Raw genomic sequence first — 15,238 nt, 5'->3', positions numbered from 1 at the left:
TGTGTTCAAATAAAGGGTAGTGGTGAATTATGATTAAATAACTAATTGTAGGGATCCTGGAGATACTGTATTTCTGTAATGTCCAAGGATTGTTTTGGGCTATTAATTGGACTGAAATAATTTTAGATTTTGGCAGAAAGTACATGAAGCAAATTGGAACAAGCATTATTAAAGCCCAACTAAAGGCAAAACTTTATATTTTGTTTTGGATAAGGTTTAAAGCATTAGAGCCGTTATCAGATCTTTATTCCCATATGTGTCCCCATTGGAGGGATTTCCCTCCAATTCCTGATTTATAATCTCTCTAATGGGGATGCAGGCAAAAACAAATTTGTAGTTGCTTTCCATGCCTTCCTGTTCCGATGACAACCAATTTGTTAGACACAGATATAGAAAGTGAGGAAAAATTTTGCAGTTTTACAGTTACAGAAATCTATACCTGGCAGTAATTTTTCCATTTTCCCAATCTATCCAAAACAAAAAATATTTTTTTTTTGGCTGCAGTTGGGATTTAGTTATTCAAGATCATATTGAGGGAATGGTGGCAATAAGTATTCACACTAAAGACTTCATAAGATAATTTGATACACAGAATTATAGAGGTTGATTTACTAAAGGCAAATAGGCTGTTCACTTTGCAAGGGAATTTGAACCTTGAAGAGGAAGCTTCACCTTAGTTTTGTGAATGAAGTGAAGCTCTGCTGACTTCCATCATCTAATCATGTTCAAGCAAAAATACTGTTTTTTCCCCTTGCTCATGATTGAGTACTTTTTGCATAGTGGCATTAAACGACATTAGCCAAGCTAAGAGGAACTTCCCCATCAAAGTGCAAATTCCCTTGCAAAGTGAACAGCCTATTTGCCTTTAGTAAACTAGCCCCATTAGCTGTTACTGAGTGACATATGTATAACCTGGTGTTCCTACTGTAATATTCTCTCTGACTCTCTCATGTATGCTCCATCAAAGGCTAGCCTGTGATGATACTTTGTAGGAAAAGGGGTGGAACGTAGTGCACATAAAAGGTGCTCAATTAGCCTTGGGATTCCATGGCTGCTGTAGAGGAGCAAGCAGAACCCCCAGCACATAAGAAGTGTTGTGGTACACTTTATTATTGTTGACCTGTTCCAATTTGAGTTGGAATACCAGGTACTCTCATACATGAGATATATTTTTTGAATGATGAAGAGTCTAAAACACTATTTAGCTAGAAAAATGTAGATAATGAAAATATGACTGTAAACTTTAGTGTATTAAACTACAGACTGGTCTTTTGAAATATGTGTGTAATAATCGACAAGAATGTAAAGTATTGTTTTTTTTGTGTACTTGTCACTTAATTTCAGTGTCTAATCCTATATGTCTGCTCAGCAGCCAGGACTTTCTTTCTCTCCAATGACCTTTTACCCAACCCAGTTTGTATTTTCATATTTCTGGTCCTTTATATATATATATATATTTCTGACCCTTTTCATTATATAGCTATACAAGATGCTTCTGACAGCAATCCCCTTTGCTACACACAACCTCTTCTTCAAAATCTTTTCTAGCAGACAGTGTGCGCATTGTGCATTGGTACTGTGGGCTCCATTTATTTTTAGTACATATTATACAATAGCAGAAACCACACTTTACCAACAGCACTATAAGAAAAAGCACCTTCACCACTGAAATAAAATAGAGGTCAAAGAGTGCATGCATAGTCGGTGCATTGGCCAGCTGGGAAGATTTTGAAGAAGAGTGTATAAAGTGAAGAGCACTGGAGGACCCTATGAGCTTTTAACTAAATGCTTAGCATGGGTAGGACATAAAAATGAACTTCCGTTAAAGCAAAACTAACATTTCTAGGTGCTACAGTTTCTTTGTAAAAGAGGCTTTGTGAGTCTTTTCTGGCAAAAAAATTACATTCCCTATTTTTTAGAAATGTTGTTTTCATGTTAATTGCTTGTGGTGTATATGCAGTGTACACTCTCCTCACACTCTCAGCATCTGTAGGATACCAAGTGCTAGGATACCATAACTCTAGCACACATGCGTGGGACTTACTTTATCAGTGGCTGCTCAAAGGCCAACAAAAAAGACACCAGTCCAGAAGATGACATTGGCTGTCAGCCCTGGAGGAGGGCAAACTGAGGGAAATGTCTGCACCACCCATGATGCACCACCCAGCACAGTAACCCCCATTAATATTACCAAGAAGCTATAATTTCTGTATTCCCTATAAATCAGCTAGATTTTCTGTTGTGATTCATTTGTTGGGCATATACCTTTGGATATATACAGTTTTCTATCTTCTTTAGCTCTGTGTTGTCTAGCAGGGCAATAGGGCAAATCTCAGGGAATTTGTGAGCGAGAACCTTAAGATAAAAAAGTACAGGAGCTGGAAAATGAAGGTTCTGACTACTGAAGAAAAAAAACATTAACCACTAAAGCTAAGGGATATGTAACCTTTAAGGTGTGCCTTCTGCATTGGTGAACATCTCTTTTGTTTTGTATATATATAGAGGGTGCACTTCATCAGGATCTTTCATTTTTAGTAAATTAGAATCTGTTATGGGCCTTCCCAGTATGATTAACTCTCCACAATGCATGCAGATGATATAATGATTGGAATTGATTATACTATGTGATGTGAAATAATGACTATACTCCAGGATTTCAGAAAACTAAATACTGTGAGAATTCATTTCTCCAGCAGCCAATAAGCCTGAGATCACATCTCATTTGATTGATAATGCGAATGTCCTAATGTCTGTTTGAATGGACTTCAGTCCATCAAACAGTGTATTTACCAGTGGCATGAAGTTCCCACTGATTTGCAAAGGGGCCTGTGGGGTAAGGCCTGTTGTTAGTATAAATATTGTTCCAAATCATCTGCTTGGGTACAGTTATCTCATATTTCTGTTATGTAATTAAATTTTTTTGTTGTTGTAAGGTTGGCTATCATGAGTGAATTAATAGTGTTCTACTTTATTTAGTACCATTTAAAATCAGTATGATAACCACTACTGTTTACAGTAATCTGGAGCATTCATAAATATTAGCTTTGAGCATTCTAGTGGACTTTGGCTTTTAAAGGCTGATTTATCATGCTGGGGTTGCTGTGGGTTTTTCTCTTTCATTGCATTGCATTATAGATTGGGTCATATCTTTAAATGCTATAACTCAATGTAAATGTAATTTACTCATATGGCATGCCAGCTAAATGTCCAGACCCACGAAAATATTAAATATATTGTACAGTAAGTATGGCATACTAGAAATATGCAATAGTGTAAATGATGGTAAATCAACCAGATCCTGCAACTACTTGATGAATGTCACCCAATGGGTTATTCAATAGTACAGTTTTCTGATGTCTTGTTATACAGTTGTTTCACTATGTAACTACAACATGCCGAATTGTTTCTGTTTTGTATTTTGATATCTGTTTCAAATATATTTGCTTACTAGGAAATTGTGTGTTTCATTTTGTACAATGAATTGAACTTTCTGACTTGTTTTACTTCAGAGCTTCAAATTTTAATACATTAAATGATATATATACGTTAATTGAACTAAATACATCTGGTATTTAAGGTAAGAGGCAAAACAAAGACCAAAGTAAAGAGAGAGCGAAGATTACTGTTTAATACATTTTAACGTCACTGATTAAACAAACAGTGACGAATACTAACACGTTCATTTTAACTACAAAAAAACATTTCATTGCATTTATCATTTTTTCCGCTGCTCAGCCTTTTTCCTGTAAAGGAGATTACACAAAGCCAGTTGAAAAAGATTACTGGATCTATAGGAAGCACGGAGTCAATCTAAGCATATTACAGTCAGACGGACAGATGACCCATAATTGAACTGCATTACTGCAACCTGTGAATTGTTAATTGATGGTGTCATTAATCTTCTAGCAAACAAAGCTATTTGGTGTTGCCCTTGAATAACCTTTTTATCTTTATGTATATGCTGTGATTTATACTTTAAAAATATTATAGTGTTTATGAATTTGCTCTAAACCACAGCTAACCTTTAGATAAACTGAGCAATAATACATAACTGCTGTACCATTCTACTAAACAGGAAACACAGCATGTATACTCAAGGACATTTATAGATGGACGTTTTCTTGTATTTTGACATCCATTTGAAGCGCATGTCATACTTCAATAGCATAATGTGGTTGACAGTTCTGAGCCTGCATTTAACCTGTTTTGTTTTGAATCCCGTCCTACTGTAATTATTTTGCATAGCAGTCAAAACAGTTCAAACACAACAAATTGTCGTATACGATTATTTCTGCCCTTAAAAGCAAATATGACTGGTCCGCGTACAGATATAATTACAGATTGTGCAACAGCATTTTAACCACACTTTTACATTCACTTAAATTTTTAAAATAAACTTTAAACACGATTGTACATTGCCTTTAAAATAATAGTTTTACCTTGTATGCATTCCAAATTGTAAGCCTCTCAAACAACTAACTGAATACTTTCCATCTGCTTTAAAGAAACATATCATTTTTATGTTTCTCTGTTCTGAATACCAAGAAATGAAGGCTGTTGGCTTTATTCAATAAAAAAGCCAGTAATCCGTAAGTGGTAGGTTTATCTCAAACACAATCACTGAAATGCAGAAAATGTGATGCAGATGTTCTTTAGAAGATAAATGACAGTGCGTGCAACAAATTCATGTACTTGTCAAAAACATGTAAAAGAATCTGACCCAAAGATGCACCAGAATCGGCTCAATACACGTTGAATAAATTGTGCTGATTCTGTTTAATCTTTAGTAGGATACAGACTAGCAACCTGGTCTGCATCCATACAACCAATGACGCTGTGTGGTCATCAGCATCCTAGCAACCAATGACACTCAGCCACACAGCATCATTGGTTGCTAGTATGCTGGTGGCCTCTCTGCATCGTTTGCAAGGAGCAATGAAGTGGGAAGGAGGGGCTTAGCTGGGACACTTACCTTACCTCCAAAACGGCTGTATTTCTTTGTGAATTTGTCAAAGCCATCACAACATAACGTAAAAGTGTTGCTACAAGAACTACATGGATTTTCGCATTGTTTTTATTAGACATTGGACTAGCCATAAAGCCAGAACAGTGTCACAAATGCTGTTTGGATTGACCCTCATTGCTATGCTAATATCTATCTGCCTCCAGAAGACTGATGACATCATCTCAGCCTAGAGGAACTCACCTGGATGGAGCTCAACGACTGATTGTTAATAATAAAAGATAAGATTTTTTAAAGAATAATACTGTTGCTGTATATTGTTTATTTCAGTATATGTTCTTGCAGCCTTGGTCAGTTACTGAAATGTTAACTTTAAGTATTAGTACATAATAATGAATACTCTTTTTCTGAATAAGGCCGTATGTTCACAACAGGACAGTACTCTGACAATTATGGTTTTAATCCTTTTAGTGAAAAAGTATAATTGCATTGTCTCTAAGAGATTGCTGTTTCCCATCAGAAGGATAATCGAATTTCCCTTATTAGCATCAAACCTATATATAGGCAAAAGATGTGTGGACAGCAATCCTCCTAAGTGTAAGAATGCAAAGCACATGTGTCAGTGAGGTCTGAGCAGAGCATTAGTTAATAGGATGAGCTTCCTTATAGATCCCTCTACTTCTGTTCAGAGCTTTCTAAGTTCTTACTAATAGTATTTGAAAGATATGTTACACTTATGAAGTCCAGGGTTTTATGAATTCATTCCTATCACAATATTAGATGTTCAAATAATGATATTTACCTTCTGTCGCTTTCTACTGGTTTGAGCATATATAGTAACACAAGTCCAGGCATTGTAGAGGCAACACTATTTCATGGGATGGAAGCTAGTAGTTTGGCTGCTGGGTGTAGTTCAGCAGTATGATGTTAGATACTGGAATAAAGGAATCCTGTATGGAGAGAAATACTTGGGCTGCCTTTTCTGACCTCCTTCTAATAATGCTAGTTATCTGGTCAACTAATGGCCCCAATGCTGAGTAGACATGTGCAGCGGCTAAAAATTTTTTCGTTTCGTTTAGTTTCGGATTTTGTTTATTTAGTTTTTGGAATTCTGATCCTATATGTGTTTCGTTTCGGGAATCGGATTCGTATTCGATTCCGAATTCGGACAAATTCCTGAAAATTCAACTTGAGGTGGGCAGCAAAATTGGCACATTTGTCATTTCTGGTTGCTGTGCTCCAGTCTTTACTATTAAAGGGACATTAAAATACTTTTCTTAATTTGTTTTTATCCGTTTAAATGTTAACAGTGCACGCACAGGATTTGGACGCAATTCGTTCCAAATCTGAAAATTCGGCTGATTTCAGATATGTTTCTGATTGCTCCGAATCTACGAATTTCCAAAATTGCGTCCGAATTTCGATTCTGAACGAAACGAATCGCACATGTCTAATACTGAGCGATCCTGTGTTATCATGTCTGCATGAATGCTAAATAGTACAACTGCTCCTGCATTCTATAAGTAATTCATGGCATCTGTTCTTATTCACTAAGTGCACCATTCAAATTTCTGTGTCTCCCTAAAATCTCCTTCTAAGCCACATCCCTTAAACAATTTAGCCACACGTTTCTTTGCAGCTGTGCATGCCAATCTTTATCACCTTATCAATTGGGATCCTAGGTTGAAATCTCTGCTTTTGTGGCAGCTTCTCTAGTGAGAACATAGACTCACGTTACACCCAGAAACCCTGCTACACATTTCAACAGAACAAAACTGTTTATTGCTTATATTTAACGTAATCTAATTATGTGCCTTTCTTATTTTTATTCGTTTCACCCCCTCCGTGTTCTTTGGAGATACACTACCTACAGGGTCCCCGTAAACAATTGATAGTACACCAAGTATTTGGCACACGGAAAACTGATTTATGGAATGCGACCAATAATTGTTCAAGTTGAAGGGTGTGAAAAGTATTATAGTCATAAACATAAACGAAGAGAAATTGGGAAACTTGAAATGATATAAAGCTTCACCTATATGTATCTCATCTAATCTACCTCATGTATTATTTGGTGCACATTGAACCTAAACTGCGCCATTTTCTGGGGCCGAAGCCAGCCGAAGGATCGGCCGAAGCTACGGCCAGATCCTTCGGCAGCTTTGTGAATAGACCCCTATGTAATAATAATAATAATAATAATTTCTCAAAATTCTACTATGGACGTAATAAACTATATGAACATTGACAATAGTTCATTTAAAATGCAGTGCATAAAAAGGAGATATACCATGCAAAAATGTGTGTTCTTTTACAACCACCAATTCTAGTTGTTGGATTCACAGTCTGTAATATTATGAATTATGAATAGGAGGGTTTAACTGCATAGCAAGCCGCACAAAGCATACAGGGTAACATGTAGCGAGGAGGCACCACAGTTTCTACTTTATTTTTTTCCGGTCATAGGAGATTAATCAAAGGTAACAAAAAACATTCCTGTTATTGTTTTTTTTCCTTTAGTCTTCCTGTAGCCAGTTGATATGCTGTGTCTATTAGATTTTCAGGATACTGCCTATTGGCCAAACAGATTTTAGCTCTATAGACCCTTTCTAAAAATTATCTTTTCTGTTATGAGTCCATTAAAAGGAAATCTAATGGTCTTACTTTACCTTGTAAGGTGGTCTCAAGTCTATCTAGGCATCTCCAGGTGCCTATTCACCGACTTTGTTTATCTTTAGTGGTTATGGGGTTCACCAAAATCCTATTGTCATTTTATGCAATGGTAGATCACACAGGTTTAGTGGATAACTGGCCTGCCTCTTCCTACCAAAACGGTTTCCTATTGACTAGTAAAGTTGCCAATAGGAAAGCTTGGAAGATAGACCATTTATTAACCAAGAAGCTGTGCGTTTGATTGAATTTCCTGTGGAGAAAATTTAGAGTCTTTAGGCTACAGGCTTAACAAACCTTCATAGAAAAATGAAGAAAGCCTGCAAGAGTAATGAAAATGTGCACACATATAAATCATCAATGCACCTCTACATTACCACAATAAATGCAAATCACTTATAAAGGTGGAAATAGACTTTAGGAAGGGCAGTGCGGGAAGCATTGTTGCCATGCAGTAATCAATCCCATGATATTGTATCTACTAATATGTTATTAACTCTTTGATTTGCTGCTGTATTGTTTACTCAAACCAGGGTAGACTAAGATTACATTATTCAGGTACTTAAGAACCTGGGGAGTGATGGATCAGGTTTATATAGCTTTCCCAAACTGCTAAAGGTGAAGAGTGACTTTCAAGCCTAAAACATGGGATTCTGTAAATGCAAGCGTTCTCTTGGCTGTCAGGAGTCACTGGGGTTGGTTTACTAAAGGCACATAGGTTGTTCACTTTGCATAGGAATATTTTTTTTTTTTTTTAGTGAATGTGATTCAAAGTGCAAATTCCCTTGCAAAGAAAACAGTCTATTTGCCTTTAGTAAATCAACCCATCTGAGATGATATTGACTCTGAAGACACTTTTGGTAGTTGTGATATCATGACTATTAGCTGTGTTTCCCCACCAAGTAGAATTACTCGGAAGTAGATTACAAGGCACCAGATTATTATGCAGGAAATTCAGAAACTCACCTACTTACCATTAGGTTTTTGGGTTGTAAGGTGAATGTAGAGCACCTGGGTAAATCACACACAAATATGGGAAAACATAAAAACCTTATGAAAATAATGTCTCTATTAGCAATCAAGTAAATCAAGTAAAAAATGTGCAGGCTGCAGCGCATCATTGCTAACCACGTAATCACCACATTACCTGCAGTAAGTTCAAGTACAGATGACCATGTTCTAAAAATACTGATTTGATTAAAGCTTTAGCCTTCATAGTGGTCTTCATACAAAGCACAGTACAATTTTCCCACAACCTCCATAGTATTTCAGCACATGGCATTCCATGCTGTTCAGCTGCTCACAATCAAATCTTTATGTTGGAAATTCTTTTGAACCCTTTTGGTATGGCAGACTGTTGGCACATAAAGAACATTATAATGAACCTAGAGCACAGTAATTAAGCAGTAAACATCTACAGCCATCCATTCTTTGTTCTAGGACTGAAACAGTGAAAGTACTTTCAGTAATGACTGAGCAGCAATAATAGACTGTTTGTTTTCATATTTATATTCAAATTCAATAACTGCTTACATTACTATTCATTTTACAGCAGGCTCTGTTACCTTTTTTTTTAACCATTTCTGCCTAGATTTATGTATATTCAGTATATTATGTGCTGTCTGTCCTCAATGTTGAACCGTCTCTACTCTCACAATCACAGCAACACATTTAAACAGTGAATTTATATAGCCAAGTGTAGAATGGGAATGTTGTCTTGAAACCTGGCAGAATCCATTCTGTTGTCTTAAAATTGTGTAAAATCTAAGGGAAAAAATGTGACACCATATAATCTAGCTCAACACAAATGCTTGAACAAACTATTATGCATCGAGGGTGATTTATCAGGATTGGAGCAGACAAAATGTCTTGCAGCTTTGCATAGCAACCAATCGGCATTTAGCTTTCATTTTTAAAGCTTAATTGAACAAACTGAACATAGAATCTGATTGGTTACTATGGGAACTGCTGCAGATTTTGTCTGCTCCAGTTTTAATAAATTCCCCCCATTATTCTTTCTGCCAAAAAGGTGAATGAAGGTACATTTAAAGGCTATGTTAATAAGTTTGATTCTCCTTTTAAAGTGACCCATGCTTTGTAAAGCACTATGTGCTGCTTCAGGTTGATTCACTTGTATCCGCTGACAAGAGTGCACACACCAGCTTGCAACCAGCCATGAAATACACTGTAACTGTGAGGACATGCAGCACTCCTATATATAGTTACATAGTTACATAGTATTTGGGGTTGAATAAAGACATACGCCCATCAAGTCCAACCCATATAGGTCCACGCATCATCTCATTCTTAGGGATACTGGTATCCCTGGATATTACGGTCCCTCAAGAAATTGTCCAAATGTTTCTTGAACAAATCTACACTCTTGGTTGAAATCACTGCCGATGGCAGTGAGTTCCAGACCTTAACCGCTCTTACTGTAAAGAACCCTCTTCGCCCATTGTGCTGGAATTTTTTCTCCACCAACTTTAGGTGGTGGCCTCTAGTCTTTGTAATGGAGTTAATCTCAAACAGTTTGTTGCCAATGTTGCTGTCACCAGCTTTGTTTACCGCAGCTTGGCACTGCAAGCAACCATTCAGTTTGTGGTCTACAATGACCCCCAAATATTTTTCTATTTCTGACTTCCCTAGCGGCATACCCATGATTGTATAGCCTATTTGTTTATTTTTATGTCCAAAGTACATTACTTTGCATTTATCGACATTAAACCTCATCTGCCATAGTATTGCCCACTCCCCTATTTTATCCAGGTCCTCCTGCAATGTTATATTGTCACGATCCGTTTCTAGTACCCTCCCTATTTTTGTATCGTCTGCAAACACGGAAACATGGCTATTTATTCCCTCCCCGATGTCATTAATGAATAGGTTGAACAGTATCGGACCCAGCACAAATCCTTGAGGCACACCGCTCATTACACTAGCCCAGTCCGAAAAGGTGCCATTTACAGATACTCTCTGGACACGTTCCTGTAGCCAGTTCTCTATCCACGTGAACACCACCTCATCTATGCCCATAGCCCTCAGCTTGTGAAGTAAGCGCTTGTGTGGTACCGTATCAAATGCCTTTGAGAAATCCAGGTATACAACATCTACCAGCTTCCCTCCATATCTCTGCTTACCCCCTCATAAAAAGTTAGCAAGTTAGTCAGGCAGGAACGGTCTTTCCTGAACCCACCAATCTTCAATATATCTATTGAAGATTGGTGTTTAATCTTGAACTCATCAATAAGCATACAGCATATGTCTCAGACAAAACCTCTAACGCATTTCATGAAAACTTGAGCTTAATCATAGAGCAAACCTCTGCTTATCTAAAATGTTTCTTTCAGAGTAGTCCTCCTCCAGCTCCTTTCCTGACTAGGGGATGAAATGTATATGTTTTCCCTGTTTCCTTGTTATGTTGTGATGCACACAGGAATTTTTTAAATCTTTTTGCATAAATTATTATAAGTTATTATAACATTAAAAGAGAACTATAAGCCAACCGTAGTTCTCTTCAGGGTCACAGGAGGACATATACTAATACTATGTGCTGACAGCACAGAACTGCGCCAGAGCCGGGATGGATCCTGACGATGAAAAAAACCTGAAGACCAAATGGTCTCTTAAGATTGTGATAACCATATAAATCAATATTGACAATAAAAAAGAAAACAACACTGACAACTCAAATAAATTGATGAAAATTAAAATGTTCAGTCCCTTTGTGCAGGTGATATATAGTGGTGCGACCCCTGTCTGATTAAACAGACCTCTCGATGTTCCAAAGACCGTGAAGTATAGTGATCATCCAAACTTACATTTAAAACTGAAACAATCGGTGTCTCTAGAGCCTCCACGTTCGCTTCCGGATTCTACGTGAAGCTGTGACGTCAGAATAGGCCCGCCCTAATAAATAGCAGACAGATTTCTCATTAGGTGAGCTCTTTGCTTTGTAACCCCTCTTCCCTGTCCCATCATTAATTGTCACACATGCTCATGTGTACCCACAAAACATTTGCTAAATTATATAAAGGAATGAAATCATGGAAGTCACCAGTTGGCTCCAAACATAAGTGAACTGGCCAATAGATACTTTGTGTAACCAGTTTGTCCAAAGAACCACTTAACAGTTCACTTCTGGATAAAGAGTGCCTAATGTGTGTTGTCCAAAAGATCACTTAGCACTTCTCTAAATGCAAAGCGGTAGTGTGCACTCTCCATAGAGATAGCCCACACACAAATAGAGCCAAGACTCCCTAACTAAGGGTGACAGGAGGTAACTCGAATGCCACAATAGGGATCTCGATTGTAACCCCATAGGGGCTTATAGGGCACAGAACATTGATCCCCATGCAACAGCTGGTCTAATAAGGAAGTATTTTAGTAATAGTGTAATATACAGTAAGCCAAGCCACAAGGATTTTAGAAATCTCGGCTGATAAATCAAATTCTATTGCTCATTTATCTCTACTGAAGTAATGATATGTGGGAATTAGCATCAAATTTAACAATTATAACAAGACTGAGGCAGCATGGCCTTTGGTATGCCACATGAGAAAAGCTGGGAGGACATTTTTAAATGATCAGATTTTAGAGCAGGAAGAACATTTAGAGATAATAAGACAGAAATGTTGTTTGGCAAGGGAATAAGTGTGTGATAAGCTTAATTTAGTACAATGTAGAGAACCCTCACCATATTAATCACAGGCTAGAAAATTAAAAAATGACACAATAGTGATCCTGAGTATCAGGAAACAAAGTATGGGGTACCCCTGAGGTATCTCCACTAGACCATGTAACTACCCGCTTGTTTTCTCATGCCACAGAAGCATTTGTTCAGTAGGTGGATATATTTGAACCTGTTAATTGTGTGGGAGGAAACCTTATGGAGTAGTTTGCCAGACTACATGCATAACCTAACACTGATGGGATGTTTTATCCTTCTTACTATGATGCTGCCAAGTCACACACGGAGGATCAGATAGCCACATGATTGTCCACATACCGTAACTCCAGCAAGCTTCTGGAAACACTTGCAATGTGCTGGAAGGCAAGATTTTGGTACAACTATATTAGAGGTTAAAGACTAGTAGCCCTTGCCAAATAGTTTCTGGTGATTGCTGTACGGAGTGGCACTGTTCCTGGGAGTATTTAATAAGGCAACATTTCAGAAAGATTTAACACAAAAATAACGATCTTTATTTTCAGCTATGTGACTGCAATTTTTCAAACATTATGTAACCCAGCTGAAAAGAACTGCCACTTTTTTTGAAAATAATTGAATGAGATTTTACTACACCAATATTCATGTTCACATTTTTGGTAAAATATAATACACACACACACACACACAACATTTCTAGTTTAATGCAATACATTTTTATGTAATATGTTTTTGTGTAATATTTGTGATTAATAAAAAAAGTGTGCTTTCTATTATATGCCGAGATCTGTGTCTTTTAGAAAGTAAGTTTGATTATGTGCTACTGCCATAGTGTGGGTTACTGAGTTTTAAATAACCAGAAAAAAAATTAACTGTAGCATATCTAAAATATTCTGTTTACTCTGGTGTGATGCCTTTCTCTTTAATATTCAGAGCAGTTATAAAAGCATCTGTCAGATGCATATTAGCAAATAATGGCAATATCAGAAATGTAAGTGTAGCACGACAATGAAGTTTGGGTACTGCTTTGTGTGATCAAATCGAACCTGAACCTGGAACAGGGGTGGGCAACACTGGCCCTCCAGCTGTTGTGGAACTACAAGTCCCATGAGGCATTGAAAGACTGTCAATTACAGGCATGACTCCAAGAGACAGAGGCATGTTGGGATCTCTAGTAAAAGCAAAGCTGCAGGGCTAGAGTTTCCCACCGCTGACCTAGAGGAATATGTGGGCTGCCCTTTTTTTTTTACTCCCTGAAATTTTAAAAAGCTGTCTGGCTGTGTTTGGTCTAAATACTTTCAGGAGTTGCAAAACTCACTCACTCTTACTTCACTCTTACTTCACTTATTCTGAGTGACTCAGGTGATTTTAAAGACAGAGGCAGCTAGAAAAATCATATATCCAGGTAGGGTGCCATGCTGGGCTGGAAATTTGTGAAGCATCATTTGTCTATGCCCTTATACACCCTGATGCATAATAATCGAGCCAATGCAGAACAACAGTGATCAATGAGCTTTCAGTGACTTCATGAAATCAGAGTAAATATTAGTTTTTTCTTTTATAATGCATGACATTGATGTGTGCTTATGACCCTTCTATGGGAATATATTTGTTTTTATAAATGCTTTCGGCATTATCAATTTTATTGTGATGCCCTCATGGACCTGACCTTATTCAGCAACATTGTGCAATTTCCAGTGACTTATCTACCATCTTGTTGTACTTAGTTAATCCTCAGAATCCTTTATTAAGTTGGGGGGACAATTATGTTAGTGTGTTTACATGTTTTACAAGAGCTTATGCTATTGAAGAGATGTATACAACAGTCAGCAAAGCAGTACAGCAAGAACATATAGTTATAGTAGGCTTCTGTTTGTTTCAGTCATTCTTTATTACAGATTGTTCTTGATATATACCATACCCACTGCTAATCACACTATGTGGGTTTCAGTGATAGCTTATGGGTTTTTTTTTAAAATTGGAGGAAATAATAAAGTTGGAGTAAAGAAATCATATGCACATATGGTGTCCAAATGGAAAGTTAGATTATCATGTCTGCTTGTGACCAATAGGTGGCACTAGAACGCCTTGTAAATCTAGACTCTAAACTGAACTGGCACATGAGGATGTATTTACTATGGCTTGGGCACTTTTGTAAAAATATATCAAATGTATAATGACTGTTTGCTTTATCTAGCAGTAACATTTCTCACATATGTTTAATAAATACCTTGTGTATGTTGTTACTTGTATTGGAAGTGTTTAATAATGGAATACATAACTGTGAGCTAACAATATATACATATTCTATAACCTACTAATAATCTCAGACACTTAACAGACAGAATCTTTGTAATGTAAATTACAATAGTAGGCTGCAGTTGCAAAAAAATGTTTTAGTGGATGCATAGATCAGGGTTTCACAACCTTTTTTAAGTCACTGCAAACTTTAAAAGTATGCAAAATCTCAAGGTACCCCAGTCTAAAATGTAGAAAATGTTTTAAGAGATGACCCCAAACAAAAAATTAAGTTTCCCCTGCATATTAGGACCCCACTTTTCACATCAGATTTCCCCTTTACATCAGCAGCCCCCCTTCACATTAAAGCCTCCTTAACATTAGATTCTCCCTCTTTCACACCAGTGTCCCCTCTTCACATCAGAACCTCCCCTTCACATCCGGTACTCTCTATGCTTCAGAACTCCACTATTAACTCTGAAGCCCCCCTTTCACATCAGGACCCCCCTTTTACAAAAGAGCCTCCAATTTACCATAGAGCCACCCTTTCATATCAGAGTCACCCTTTTTACATTCCTCCTTTACATGAGTAGCCCCTGTTACACTAGAGTCAGTGGCGGACCTATGGAACAATGGGCCCTGGTGCAAGATTCCCCCCCCCCCGGCTCTTAACATTAAACCCCCCCACCCTTAGCGCTTGC

Source organism: Nanorana parkeri, unplaced genomic scaffold, assembly GCF_000935625.1.
Source record: "Nanorana parkeri isolate BGI_ZX_2015 unplaced genomic scaffold, ASM93562v1 scaffold827, whole genome shotgun sequence".
NCBI classification, from domain to species: domain Eukaryota; kingdom Metazoa; phylum Chordata; class Amphibia; order Anura; family Dicroglossidae; genus Nanorana; species Nanorana parkeri.
Note: the sequence above shows the minus strand (reverse complement) of the source record.